Below are 14,978 nucleotides of genomic sequence, written 5' to 3' on the forward strand. Positions count from 1 at the left end.
GGCCCCATGACGGCCCATGAGCTATAGAGTATCATTTTAATTTTGCTAATAGAGGGCTGGGAGCAGCCTAGGGAACCATCTCGGACTGGGAAGATGCTCGTTAAGAACATCCCGTGACCACCTACAGTGAGAAATCATGATTTTCCTGTATTTAAAGGCCAAAGCTAACTCCGGGGGAAATGTGCAAAGGAGGAGTGGAATATTGAAAAGCATAGATGAGGCGGAGAGAAAGTCACAGCCATTCGGCTCAAAGGTAAGGTGGCCGTGCTGTGGTTGTTTCTGTGATGAAATGGAGAGGAACGTTTTCTGGGGAGGCTGGTGAGTAGCAAAGAGGTTCCACAGGGAGGACTAAGCAGGGACCAGATCTGGATTCAGAGAGACCAGGATTTGAATCCTCATTCCTGTTACTCCCCAGATGACTGGCTAGCTCCGTTTACAGCTCAGTTTCCACATCGGCAAAATGGGAATCAAAGCACCCCACCCCAAAAGTTTATTGAAAGAATAAAATGGGCTAATAGACATCAAGGGGTCCGACATCTGATCCGTGCTTATGAAGTCCTGTTTCCTTTCAGCCTTCCCTCCTGCCTTCCTCATTTCCTTCCTTCATTCCAGCAAACCAGCTCTAGAAATGAAATAGAACCACATTCGTTCTCCCCCAGAAGGGTGTCACCCACGAACTCCGACAAAGATGTGAGCACTTGCAGATAAAACTATAGGAACTATACCACGGTGAAAGAGATCACTAGAAGGCCAATGTCACCCCTAGCTTCGGAGGGATATAAAGATGCCTGATGTTCATCCAACAACATTTTTTTTTTAAGATTTTATTTTTACTTATTTGAGAGAGAGAGCACGAGTGGTGGGGGAGGGGCAGAGGAAGAAGGAGATTCCCCGCTGCGCTGAGAGCCAGATTCAGGGCTCGATCCCAGGACCCTGACATCATGACCTGAGCTGAAGGCAGATGCTTCACCAATGGAGCCACCCAGGCCCCGCATCAAACAATGTTTTCAAAGGTGCTCAGGAATTTTTTTCAAAACCACATTTCATCTCTCACCCAAAACAAGCATCTTGCTCGTCGGTGAAATGATGGTGCCACCACCACCTCCTCATAAGACACACGGCCTCCATTTAATGGCCTCAGAAACCCTACGGGCCACTAAGTTCACAGGAATTCACACAGGGGCAGAAGAGAGGACACGATGATTTGCTTGGGGTCTAGTCAGCATGTCAGAAGTTTGTTCAAAAATTTGGTCACGGCTGTTGTGGAACACGCTAGGAGTTGCCACACAAATAGCGCCCTCTGTGAGGTACCTCCATCCCCCACCTTCCAGAAGCTTCTATCCCACAGGTTTGTGTTGGGAATAGAGTGTTAAGAGCTGCCATGTAGACTGTGAGCCTCCACTGGCTTTATCCTGTGGCACCTACGCTCAGGAGAGCCTTCTGGTGACCCCCACGAAGGCAGAGAAACGACTTCACTGACAGGAAAGCACACTGTCTGCATCTGGCAAGCGCATACTCCCACGGGGTCTCAAGGGACTCCCAGTGACTCAGAGAGGAGAATGTCACCTCCTGAATCACCAACACGACTCTGGCCAGCTGGCTCTGCTTCTCTTCAAAATCTCCTCCTCAGATCTTGATAAGCTCTTCCGTGAGAGCGCAACCAGAGACCACCAGGAGATGTTTCGACCTTCTTCCTTCACACTTCGTCGCCTGTACACAAAATGAGTCGGCGTTGACAGACACGGAGTAGTATTCCCATGGCTATAGGACAGCCCTGGGTCAGTGAAATGACGGGGGAATTTGGCCGCTACGCTAAAAGGAAATGTTGGACATAATCAATTTTGATTAAGAAATCCACCCAGGGCCGACTTGAAATTACCATACCAGGATCCTCCAGCAAACAGAGTTGTTGGGGCAAAAAGAGTATGTTTATGGACATTCACTCCTGTCTATGCGCCTTCTTGTCCGATGGCTCCAGGCAGAGCAAAGTGTGACCCCAGATCTAATACATCCCAGCTGGTTAAAGTCTGAACAACACCAGGATGTGGGAATGATGCAGAACCAGGATAACTGCATGAGGAAAACCACAGACACACTGAAATTTATTTCAGTAAAAGAGATCCTTGGCTGTATGGACTTTCAGCCAGACTTGTGTTTTTTTAATTCATTAACCCATGTGTTCATTGAGTGCCAGGAAACACCAGGCAGAGAGAACATGATATGCCAGAAAGAAAACAAGCTTTGGAACCCAGGTCTGGTCTCCCTCCACCTCTGTCCCCTCATCAGGAAAACGGGAGCAACAGCAGATCTAGCACATGGGTTTGCTGTCGGGATTAAACGTATTGTGGAGGTTGCATTATGGGTCGTTATCCCTCCCTCAGACTTTGCCCTGTGGCTTTTGCACTGTCCCCTCCCTGCACACCGCTTCTTTCCTACCCTTGATTTTGGGTTTGGCCATGTCATTTGCCTTGATGCATTAAACGAGGTGGACATGACTGTGCATCGGTTCCTAGCGTGAGCCATGACAGGCCTTGTGTTTTTCCACTTGTTCTCTTATGCCTCTGTCGTAGGCAAGAAAAGAGCATACCTTGGTCCCACAGCTGATCCAAGAAGGGTGGAACCCATGAATTAGAGCCACCCCAATGACTAGAGCCCCAAAAAGAGCCATCCTGGCAGACCTGCAGACCTACGATCAGAAGAACCACCCAACCAAATCCAGCTCTGCTCAGCTTAGGTCAGTCAAACTCCACATAACATAACAAGACAAAATAATTAAGGCTTTTTAAGTGACTGAATTTTGGAACGGTTTGTTATGCGGCATCACTGTTGCAACAGCGAACCAATACACATATATTTACATGCCCACGTGCATAAAGCATCTCCCACAGGACCTAGTCGACAGTAGGTGCCCAATAAATACTAATTTCCTCCCCTCCCCCTATTACATTCCACGTACTGTGATACCTTCTGGAAGTACGGAGATAAATAAGACCCTCGGGAAATTTTTAGTTTGGTGGAGTAAGAACCGTAATCTATCAGTTCACGTCCTGGATCCCTCACAGAAAATTAATGGAAGCTGTAGAAAGGAAAAGCAATGAACAAGGGCCTTCTTTTCCTCATTTTTTTCACTAAAATATGATTAAACAGATGCTCTCCTCAAACACAGATGTCTTTCCTATTTCCTGAGACCACATCCCTCCACACCCTCTCATGAGTGTCTAGAAAGAAGGACTCCTTAAAGATGGGGAGAGTTGGGGCACCTGGGTGGCTCAGTGGGTTAAGCCTCTGCCTTCGGCTCAGGTCATGATCTCAGGGTCCTGGGATCGAGCCCCGCATCGGGCTCTCTGCTCAGCAGGGAGCCTGCTTCCCTCTGTCTCTCTCTCTGCCTCTCTGCCTCCTTATGATCTCTCTCAGTGTCAAATAAATAAATAAAATCCTTAAAAAAGGGAGGGGGGAGAGTTTTGAGAGCCATGCCTGATCTTTGCCTTATATCAGGTTTCCATTCGAGACATCAGCAACCAGCCGGGTTTCAGTGGGGTCAGAGAATCTAGCTGACTTGAGCTCGGAGCAGAAGGCCTTCAAGGGACATAAAAGGACTTCTCTCTTTATCAGTGTTGAAGAAAGTGGTTCAAAAGTGGACCTATTTTTGTGAAGACAAAAGTGTGCTTTCTGTAGCTGCCTTCCCTCTTGAAAGGAAACAGTTCTCGGTGGGGACTTTGTCCGCAATGGAAGAATCAGATCCACTAGGAGGTAAAGCGTGAAGATATTAGCGATTTTATCACCAGCCATGTAATGCCTGTCACTGAATGTTCATCCAGTAATGGTACGGTCCAATAATACCCTTCCATGTGCTTAAATCTCTCCTGTCAGGGGAGCTTTAAGGATGCTTTCTATTCTTTACCCTTTTGAAATGACCGTTCGATGATTTGCTATGAGAGGAGCCTCAGCCTGACAGAGAATTATTGGCTTTTTACTTGTCAGCTCAGAAAAAAACGTCGGGGTGATGCGCTGGCAGCCAAGGCGGCCCGCAGACATAAGGGCACCAAGATGTGAGGCTTGGAGTCCAGAGGGAATGCTGTTATCCAGGATTCAGTCATGCCTCGGCTCCAGAGAGGGCTGGTCTCCTCTGGCAGAGGGACCTGGTTTAGGAGAAAGGGCTAGAAGATGCGTTTGCGTGACCAGACCCAGTTCCGGGGGTGGTCAGAGCCCTGAGCAGCATTTCCCTCTGACTCTGGTGAACAAGGAGCTCCCTTCCTTCCTGGTGGCTGGATGGTTCCAGAGTCTTCCTTAGACTACAGGCTACCAAGCACTCTCATCTACATGAGCTCACGTGAACCTCACCGCTACTGGGACCACCAGTCTAGTGGGACACATCACGGTATACAATAGACCACTGGAAATGGACTGTGTTTTGGCCTACAAAAACTGCGATTTCAAGAAAAGTATTAATTTTTCTGAGTCAGGTTTATTAGACACAGTCAAAGTCAGACTTCTTTTATACATATCTGTATAGTTCTATAAATTTTGGCAAATGCTCCGTCATGGAACCACCACCACAGTCGAGATACAGAACGTTGCCTCGAACCCCAGGAGTACCCTCATGCTGGCTTTGTAGTCCGTTCCCATCCCCCACACCCAGCCCCTCGAAACCATCTCTACGCATTCGCCTTCTCTAGGATGCCACAGGGATGGAGTCATCCAGTAGGAAGCCTTTGGAGTCTGGCTTCTTGCATCTAGCATCATACACTTGGATTTATCCTTATAGTTACGTGTATTAGTATTTTCTTCCTATTTATTGATGAACAGGATTCTACGGTATGGATTTTCTTCTTTCTTTCTTACTTTCTTTCTTCCTTTCTTTCTTTCTTTCTTCCATCCCAGTAGATAGAAAATTAGGTAGTTCCCATTTGGGGATGAGAATAAAGTCACTCCAAACTCTCGCATACAGGTTTTTGTGCGGATGAATACTTCCATTTCCCTTGGGTAAAAGCCTCCAGGTGGGATCACTGGGTTGTAAAATAAATGTATTTAACTTTTATTTTAAAAAAAACTGCCAAGCTATTTTCCAGAGTGATTGCTACACTTTTGCATTCCCAACAGCAGCACTTGAAAAGTCCAGCTCCGCACTGCTGCCCACATGGGTACTGCCAGCTGGCAGGGACCGGGGCTGGGTAGCCCCTCTAATAGGTATGGAGTAGTATAAGATGGACCTCTCCCTAGCTTACTTTCTATCCATGTATCCTCTTTGATGAAGTGTCTGCTCAAGTCTTTTGCCTATTTTTTTAATTGGGTTATTTGCCTCCTTATTATTGAATTATGAAAGTTCTTTATTCCAGTTCTTTGTTCAGAAAGTTAATATCTAATATCAAGATCCTAGTCTTTTATCAGATATGTGCTTTGCAAATATTTCCTCCAAGACCATCTTGCATTTTCATTTCCTTATACAGTGTCTTTTGAAGACCGTAAGTTTTTAATTTTAATGGAGTCCAATTTTTCATTTTTCTCCTTCATAGCTCACACTTTTTGTGTCCTCTAGAAGAAGTCTTTGCCTAATCCAAGGTCACAAACATCTTCTCCTACGTTTTCTTCTATAAGTTTTATAATATTAAGCTATGATCCATTTTGAGTTAATTTTTGTATAGGGTGCAAAGCACGGTTCAAGGTTTTTGGGGTTTTTTAAAACATTTTTTTGCATTAAGATATCCGATCATTCCCGCATCATTTGTTGAAAAGATCATCCTTTCTCCATCGAACGGCATTGATATCTTGGTCGAAAACAATTGACCATCCATGGGCAGTCTATTTCTGGACTCTATTCTAGCCCATTGATCTATGTGTCTATCCTTTTTCCAATACCATATGGTCTTGATGACTTTTTCTAATACCATATGGTCTTGATGACTTGTGGCTTTATAGTATGTCTCAAAATCAGCTCGTGGGAGTCCTCCAACTTTGTTTTTGGATTGCTGTTGTTTCGTTTCCCAAAACTGTTTCAGGTCTTCTAGTCCCTTCCATTTCCATATACATTTTAGAATCAGTACATCCATTTCTATAACTACGCCTGATCAGAGAGTGACTTACCCAAGGTCACACAACTGATGTCCTTTCTCAGCTCAGTCTCCAGTTGTGTTTGTGGATCCAAGTACATGATGCAGCCATGGGCTCCACACAATAGAATAAAGGAGAACATCATTATGGTAAAAAGCTGAGGTGGGTCCTGCAGAGCCTGCCAAAGGCCAGAATTCTGGCTCTTGATACCTTGGGAGGAAAACCAACACTGTCTTCAGTCACTTAGTCCTGCCTTGCCCTATCACGGTAGGGAGGATAACTGGATAACATGGTGTCTGGGGAGCCAAGGTGAACCCCAGACAGCTCATGGAGCCTTGGTTCTCAGCTTTGATACGCATATCCTGTTGAGAAGTCTATTCAAGCAAGTTTCTGCCCTGGTTTCCTGGCTAGCGTTCCCTGCCCCCACCGTCAGCTGGTGCTCAGCACCCTACCTTACCCACTGCACTGTTCTCCACTGTTTCCTGCACCCTGTCATCAGCCAGGACTCCCAAACAGTGAATGCTCAGAACAAAACCTTTCTCCCTGTGTCTGTCCCTGGGAACGGCCCCTCAGTCTGGGCTGTTCCACTTATCTCTATCCCCTTCCCAAATGAATGCCAGCTTTATGCTTCCCCTCTGGTCTGCTTCCCAAAGCATCCCTTCCAGCCACCCAGCACCCCACAGCTGGGAGCAGCAGTTGATAATTCCACAGCTGGGATTTGGGACCAGACAGAAATGGGTCTGCACAGGGCAGCTCCCTGTCCCCAGGGGTCCATCCCACCAAGATGAAGACCTGCCTCCCAGCACAACCCTGGCTAGTGTCACAGGACACAATGCCTCTTCCTGTCAGTTGTGTGGAAACCGATTCAGCTACAGAAAATCCTCCATCATGAGAACACTGAGACTCATCCCGTAGGTACCTTATGCTGACTGGACTAGAGAGAAATGGGCATTTATTTTTCATGATCCAGGGGGAGGGAAAAAAAAAAAAAAAACCTTTTGCACTTAGAGAAAGGAACTTAAATCTAATATCCGACTCTATTGATAGACTTACTCACTTGTAATGGTGAATGACCAGGGGGAGAACCTGTTTCTATCACTAGAGGACCTTAATGAGTGCTTTAATTCGCTCATTTTCTAGCTTACAGTAGAGCCAAATGAGAAGCTATCTTTCATTCCTCAAGACAGTGCCAATAGCTCGGGAACAGAGAAGCCTGAGTTTGTTTTCTGAAGGTGCTGCTGGATGGTAGCGGTCCACCCCCTCTGCAGGTTCTGCCCATGACCAGAGGCAGGGATTAATGAGAAGGCGGCCTGAGCTTGGGATGGAAGCTGAGGTCTGGGATGCAGCACTGCACACTTCGCATGCAGATATCAAGCCTGCAGGGCGCCTGGGGGCTCCGTTGGTGAAGCGTCTGCCTTGGCCTCAGGTCATGATCCCAGAGTCCCTGGATCGAGCCCCACATTGGGCTCCCTGCTCAGCAGTGAACCTGCTTCTTCCTCTACTCCTCCCCCAACTCATATTCTCTCTCTCTCTCAAATAAATAAAATATTTATCTACCATCATGGTACATCCCCATGGAGCCCTAAGCACATGATGACAGGTAGGCGTCCACTTGCTCAAAGAACCAGCACAGGGGTCCTCTGAGTCTTGCAGGCGAGTAATCGTTGGAAGACAACAAGCACGAGAAACAGAAGCGACCCCAGGGGCACAGCAGAAGTCTCCAACTGCATGTGTGGCCTGAATGAGAGCACAGCCCCCCGCCGCTATGCCAAGAGCAACACCCAGGGAGGTGGGGCGAGTTCGCAGACATAGCTCCGAACTCACCCCCTTCCCGTCCGCCCTGTTTCCCGTCCCCATCCATGTCTGCCGTCCCTCCTTCTCCCGATCCCTCCAGCCTGCCGTGCTGGCCGCTCCAGTCTTCCCCACCCTGGACTTCCTACCTCGTCTGCCCAGCGTCAGTTGGCCTCCTCCTTCCTCAGAGCAAACCTCACTTGGCACATGGCAGGGGTCAGCACCGGGCAGCGACGCCCCAGGAGCAGCCCAGCTGAGGTTCCAAACCGCACTGCCCCATTCTCCCAGCATGGCCTGGGAAGGGCTGATTCCACCCCCCGAGGAGCGCACGCAGAATCCCAACTCTCGTCCAGGGAGGACAAGCACCTCATGGGTATGCCTCCGCTCCCCCAAACTTTCCCTGTGACACACACGGCACCCTGCTGTGCCAAAGACGGGGGGTTCAGCCTACGTTCCAGATCAGAGATGGGTAAGAGCATTAGTTTGCCTGGGAGTGTCCCAATTTCAAAACCCAGAGCTCCGCGCCCCCCCGAAATAAAATAATAAACAAACAAAATCAAAAGTCCTCCATTCCAGGAAACCCCACAATTCCAGGTATACCAGGACAGCTGGTCACCTAATTAGATGACACCACATCCAAGGGGAAGCCAGGACAAAAACTGCCCCCTATAGAAGGAGCAGAGGGCGGAGGCGGTAGGAAGCTGGAGGCCGGGCCAGAAGGTCCGAAGATGGTTCTAAAAACTGAACGGTCCCGTCTTACATAAAGAACCCATACCAGGCAGGAGAGACCTGGGCTCAAAAACAGACCCCAAAGCTCCGTGTCTTAAGTACTAATGTTTGTTTGTTGCTTAGATGATGACAACAAATTCATGTGGCCTGGCAGAGAGACCCTGCTCCACATTCAGGCATGGGGGCCTTTTCGTGGATTTGCTGGATACTCTTAAGGTAGGATCTCCACCCCCCCAGGTCCTCTGTCCTCAATCAGACCCAGAAAGAGAGAAGCCAAGAGTGGCTTAAGACAGGGTTCATGACCGGGTGGAACAAAGTCACAGGGTGGGAATCTAACTTCAGGTGGGCAGGAAAACGCAGCTGTGTGCCAAAGCAGGACAGGAAATAGGCTGTTTGTTGAATATCTAGCTCACTGTCGTCTGCAGAACTCATGAGTCAGAAAGTCCAAATGCTCCCTTACCCCACCCACCCTTCATAAGGCGACAACACGAGCATCCTGCGGGGTGGCAGAAGCATAAAGGAAGGGAAGCCAGCGACTCCAGTCCCGGGTTCACACCCAAGAGAAGCGAAGGCACGGGTCCTCACTAAAAGTCACCCCTGAATGCGCACAGCAGTTCTAGTCACAGTAGCCAAGAGGCGCAGCCACGCAAATGTCCGTCAGGCGAGGAACGGACACACAGAATGTGGTGCGTCCATATCAGACAGTGTCATCCAGCCTGAAAGAGGAAGGCGACTCTAGCACGTGCTGCCGTATAGACGAGCCTCGAGGACATGACGCTGAGGGAATGAAGCCAGGCACCGAAGGGCAAGCATCACACGATTCCGCTGAGATGCAAGGTCCAGGACAGCAAACCCTCGGAGGGGTGGCTGGGGATGGAGAGGGGCCGCAGGGCCTCCTTCTGTGACATTAGATATGGGTGACAGGTGCACCACCTGTGAATTACTAAAAACCATTGAATTGTACACCTTTAAAGGGTGAATTTTATGCAATGTAAGTTATGTCCCCATAAAAAGAGGAGGGGAGGAAGAAGGAAGGAGAAACCGCCACTCTGTTCCCCACCCAGGCCTCCCACACTTGCGCAGACACCCCACTCCCCTGCCAACTCCCTTGACCCCTCCTTGGGCCCCGGGCACACCCCTGCCCCACAGCTGGCTGGTGAGTAGCAAGGGGACACACGTGCAGCAGTTGTCATGGTGACGTGTGACAGGTCCAAGCCTTGCTTCTGCTTCTCTGTCTCCAGAGCAGCAGGTGGGCGGCCGTGCCAGGAGCCAGCCGGGGCTGCAGGGGTGAAGAGGGCCAGATGTATTGATTACCAGTGGCATTATTGATCTTCATTTCTGCGGGGCACTCCTGGGGCACCGGGGCTTCTAACCGAATCACAGATCTTCTGGAAACCATAACCTAAAATGTTTCTTGGCCATCTGGTCTTTTAATGACCCTTCAGCTCCAAGTGCCAGGACTTCCAGGGAAGGATTTTGGGCAAAGAGGGCCAGTTTTTCTTGCTGGAACAGCTGCAGAAAGTTCTGAAGACACAGACGATCTGAGATAGCTATGTTTCCTGAGAACCGCCCCTGGCACAGATCTGCCTCTTACTGTTGGAGACCGTGTTGTACAGTTGGCCAAGTTTGGTCATGGCACCGTCACCAGGCTCCTCGCAGCAACCCCGGGAGATGGGAGTCATTAGTTCCATTTCACAGATGAGGTGAGCGAGGCAGAAAGGGAAGAGGTTTGTCCAGGGTCACCTGCACACAAACAGTAGAACTTCGACTCATTGACAAGGGAAAGAATTGAGGCCAAGAGAGGGTAAGTGTCTGCTCCGAGATCACACAGCTTAGAGGATCTCTGGCTCACAGGACTTGCTCCAACACTGCCAGCACAGCATTTTTTTTTAAGATTTTATTTATTTATCTGACAGACAGAGATCACAAGTAGGGAGAGAGGCAGACAGAGAGAGAGGGGGAAGCAGGCTCCCTGCTAAGCAGATAGCCTGATGCGGGGCTCGATCCCAGGACCCTGGGATCATGACCTGAGCCAAAGGCAGAGGCTTTAACCCACTGAGCCACCCAGGCATCCCCTGCCAGCACAGCAGTTTAAGGAGAAGTCTGTGCCACAGTGTATGAAGGCAAAGGTTCTGTAGTCACTCCCCTTCCTGAAAGGTTAGTCAGCCACCCTCTCCACTGTATGCCCAGAGCACCCGTATTAGACCGCAGCCATCTTTGTATAGGGACGTCATCCCCACCAAACCAGTTGCTGCCTGTGGGAGGAGCCATAGCTTCCTTGTTTTTCCATCTCAGAAACAAAAGCAGTGCCCCAGTATGGCATCGAATGGTCTCCATTCATTCGCTCGTTCACTGGTAAACATTTACTGAGCACTTACTCTGTGCCAGGTTTTATTCTGGGGTGCCAAAGCAACGATGAGCAAAGCAACCCAGGGGTTGGGTGGCCCGTGGAATGGGGCAACCAATAAACTAGAAGTGAAGGAATAAGGAAACAGGTCATTTCAGCTGGTGACCACAGCTTCACAGACAAAACGAACAAGAAAAGTAAGACGGGGTGGCGATGTTAAACCTGGACAGAAACCTGAGTGATTAGAAGGAGCCAGCCATGCCAGAGCACGGAGAGCTGAGGGAACCGGAAGTCCAGAGCGTGGTGTCTGGGAAACACAGAAAGAGGGACAGTGAGCAAGGGAGAGTGGGACCCGACGAGGTCAGAAGGGGAGGCAGAGGCCCGATGGTGCAGGACAAGAAGGCCATGACGGGGCGTCTGGAATTTGCTCAGGCATGATGGGAAGCAGCAGATGGAGTTCAGGCAAAGCAATGTCTTGATGCCATAGAATCACCCCCTGAGCGCGGTAGAGAGAGAACAGCCTGGGAAAAGTCAGTTCCCAGTTCAGGATGGCCGCCGTCTCAGAAAGAGTGCTCTGCATGGGATTCGGTACCTTCGCCAGGAGTTCCAACGTAGCGCCACCAGCATCGTGACTACCGGACACCATGTACCACCCGAGCTAATGCAGCAGGAAGGACACCAGACCGCCCCACCCCAGGCAGAATTCTGTCCCAGATACTTAACTCCGGTTGAATGGGACAGAAACCATAAGACAAACCCCGAGGGCTGGGCTTTCTACGCAACAAGTGAACTGAGAGAAAATCCTGCCCCCAAAGAAAGGCAGCTCTAGAAGGAGGAGGAGGAGGAGAGAAGGAGAAGGAGACAGGAAAGGCGAGGAAGACAGAGAAGGAGAAAAAGAACAAGACAGAGAAGGAGGAGAAGAAAGAAGGGGGAGGGGAGGGGAAGAGGAAGGAGCGGGAGGAAAAAGGAAAAGTGGCTGAAGAGACACAACCCCTGCAAGCCATGTATGGTTCTCAGACGGATTGAGGAGCGGGGACTGGAAATCCCTGTAAAGAACACGCGGGACTACCGCGGCGGTTTGGGTATGGATTTCCAGTCACAGATGAACGCGCCCATGTTCAACTCCGGGAGAGTGATGAAGAAGTTGCGCTCGTGTAGAAAAAGGTCTCTGTTGTCAGTCATGTTGCGTGACGGAGGGGTGAAGCATCAGGATGTCTGTAACTCGCTTTCAAGCGTCTCCTCCCCAAAAAAGGGAGAAAGAGAGAGAGAACGTGAACACGGCAACATGTTACCAACGAGTGGGTCCAAGGGAAGGGCAGGCGGGTGTGCTCATCTTCTAGCTTGCCTATAGGCTTGAATTTTTAGAATAAAAGGTGGGGAGGGGCGCCTGGGTGGCTCAGTGGGTTAAGCCTCTGCCTTCAGCTCATGTCATGGTCTCGAGGTCTGGGATCAAGCCCCACATGGGGCTCTCTGCTCAGCGGGGAGCCTGCTTCCTCCTCTCTCTCTGCCTGCCTCTCTGCCGACTTGTGATCTCTCTCTGTCAAATAAATAAATAAAATCTTTAAAAATAATTAATTAATTAATTAAAAAATAAAAAAGTAGGGAGGATGGGAAATGGGTAAATACTGTGATTAATCCACTGCTGAAAGGCACGGGATTTGAGGAGCCCCTTTCCCTAAGTGCTTCATGAGCACTTCTGACATGCACGGTTCTGGAAGGCTGGGGGCAGGACTAAGAGGAATGATTTTGCATGGTCTCCTCCAGATTGCAGATTTTTTTTTTTTTTAATTTGGAAATTCCGGAAGCAGCAGAGACCGTGTGTGCGATGCTCTGGTGGCTACTGCCATCTCGTGGATCTCTGAGTCTCCGAGAGGGTGGAAGTCACACATTCAGGGTCACCGGATGCTAATGAGCTGCCCTCCACCGCCTAATGGTTAACACGCAGGAGGTCAAAGTTTAAGCGCTTTTGTTAACTTCCCTCCACAGTGAGTGATGGAGAAGCCCAGCCTCCATCCTCCAGGGATGGGGAGAGGGGGACAGGGGGGAGGGAGGGAGGAGGGGAGGGGAACGGGTCCTGGACGCACAGCATCTTTGGCCCAACAGAACTTTCGACTGATTTTATTCACCGAACTGGAACCAGAGAGCCATTTAGGGGAACGTTACTGCCGTTTGCACACAATATGGATTTGTTGGCCTTGTTTCTTTATTCATGAACACTACTAAAAATGCAACTGGGAGCGCCTGGGTGGCTCAGCCTCTGCCTTCGGTTCAGGTCATGATCCTGGGGTCCTGGGATGGAGCCCCGCATCGGGCTCTCTGTTCAGCAGGGAGCCTGCTTCCTCCTCTCTCTCTGCCTGCCTCTCTGCTTACTTGTTGTGATCTTTGTCTGTCAAATGAATAAATAAAAAATCTTTTAAAAAATGCAACTGGACACTTTTGATTCTGCCCTTTCAAAACTCTGTCTAATTCACAGACAAAACTTAAGAGCAGGGGTGGGAAGCCTCGCCTGGACTGGGAGGCTATCAGAAGGGGGCCGACTGCCCTGCCGGAATAAAGAGAATGTACGAAGCAGCTGGAAATCAAAACAGATCCTGCATTTTCTTTGCACGCAGGATAGATGGGTACAAGCTCTCGAACCTCAAAGATGGGCTTAACTTGGGTGAGCATTTTTGGCTCTGTAGGGCCACTTTCCACTTGGGGCAGCTCAGACATGTCCCCTTCCTGAGGGTTCTTCGTCAACACAGTAATGATTACACATGGGGTTGTGTTAACGATTAAGGACGTTTTCAGGCATTGCTCCTCACACTTGAGCAAGCACCAGAAGACCTGGGGGCTAAAACACAGATTGCTGGGCTCCGCCACCATAATTTCTGATTCACGGAGCCTCAGGTGTCGTGGAAATGTGCATTTCTGATTTCTAACAAGTTCTCAGGGAATGCTGGTACTACTGGTCTTGGTCATACTTTGAGTCATTATTTTAAGAATTAAATTAACACTATAAATATCCAGTGGGCACCTAGCAGGTCACTGACAGTCAATAAAATGTCTACCTGACATCCCCCCACCACTCCATCCTACACACCCCTGCACCAACCTTGGAGTTGACAAGCGTTTCTGAGACTGAGGCCATCTCTAAGAACAAGCAGAAAAGTCCTTCCTAAAGACACTTTTTAGCCCGTAGTGGGTAGACCAGCACTCCTCCCCGCAAATGTTCATCCATGTGGAATCTCGGAAGGTGACCACGTTTGGCAATAAGGTCCTCACCGATGTGATGCAGGTGAGGGCTGAGATGAGATAATACTGGATTAGAGTAAGCTCCAAGTCCCATGAGAGTGTCCTCAGGAGGGAAAGGGACACGCAAAGAGACACATCAAGGGAAGACAGCCATGTGCAGACAAAAGTGAACACAGGCATGATATTGCCATAAAGCAAGAATGGAAACGTTTGGCCATGTCTGAGATCCTTTGGAGCACAGTCTAACAACAATAATCCAAGGAAACTGTAGGGTCCTGGCAGGATCCGTTGCCAAGGGTCCTTCCAGGAGATTTTAATAGACAGAGAAAGGGCCTCAAATTATCCAAGAACTTAGCCATCATCTCCATGACTTCTTTCCTCACCTTAACCTCTAGTTTTGGGTTCTTTCTGCATGGACATCTTTTGGATCCATTTGCTGGTTTTGCATAAGCTCATCCCTTCTGTGTGTGGTACCTGGGTCAAGGGTCCAAATGAGGGCCTACCTACCACATATCTAGATCTAGATCCTAGAAATCAAACCACCAGATGACGTGTTCTGGCCTCCTGCCTTGACAAGTACCCCTTCACTTTGACCTGCAAGATGAGGTGTGACTCAAACTCCTGGGCTCATTAGTATTCTTTTCTGGAATATGGCAGCCTAGGGAAGGCCCCCAGCCCTCAGCACCCAGCCCATCCCTGCACTTCACAGCCCAGCTCTGCCCCACACCTCCAAGGACCCTACACACATGCAATGCATGTGGATACCGCAGCCCACTGTCCAGGTTCCATCTGCACCATCTACCCCTGTTACCCCTAGATCACCCCACAG

Source organism: Mustela erminea, chromosome 5, assembly GCF_009829155.1.
Source record: "Mustela erminea isolate mMusErm1 chromosome 5, mMusErm1.Pri, whole genome shotgun sequence".
In the NCBI taxonomy this organism is placed as follows: domain Eukaryota; kingdom Metazoa; phylum Chordata; class Mammalia; order Carnivora; family Mustelidae; genus Mustela; species Mustela erminea.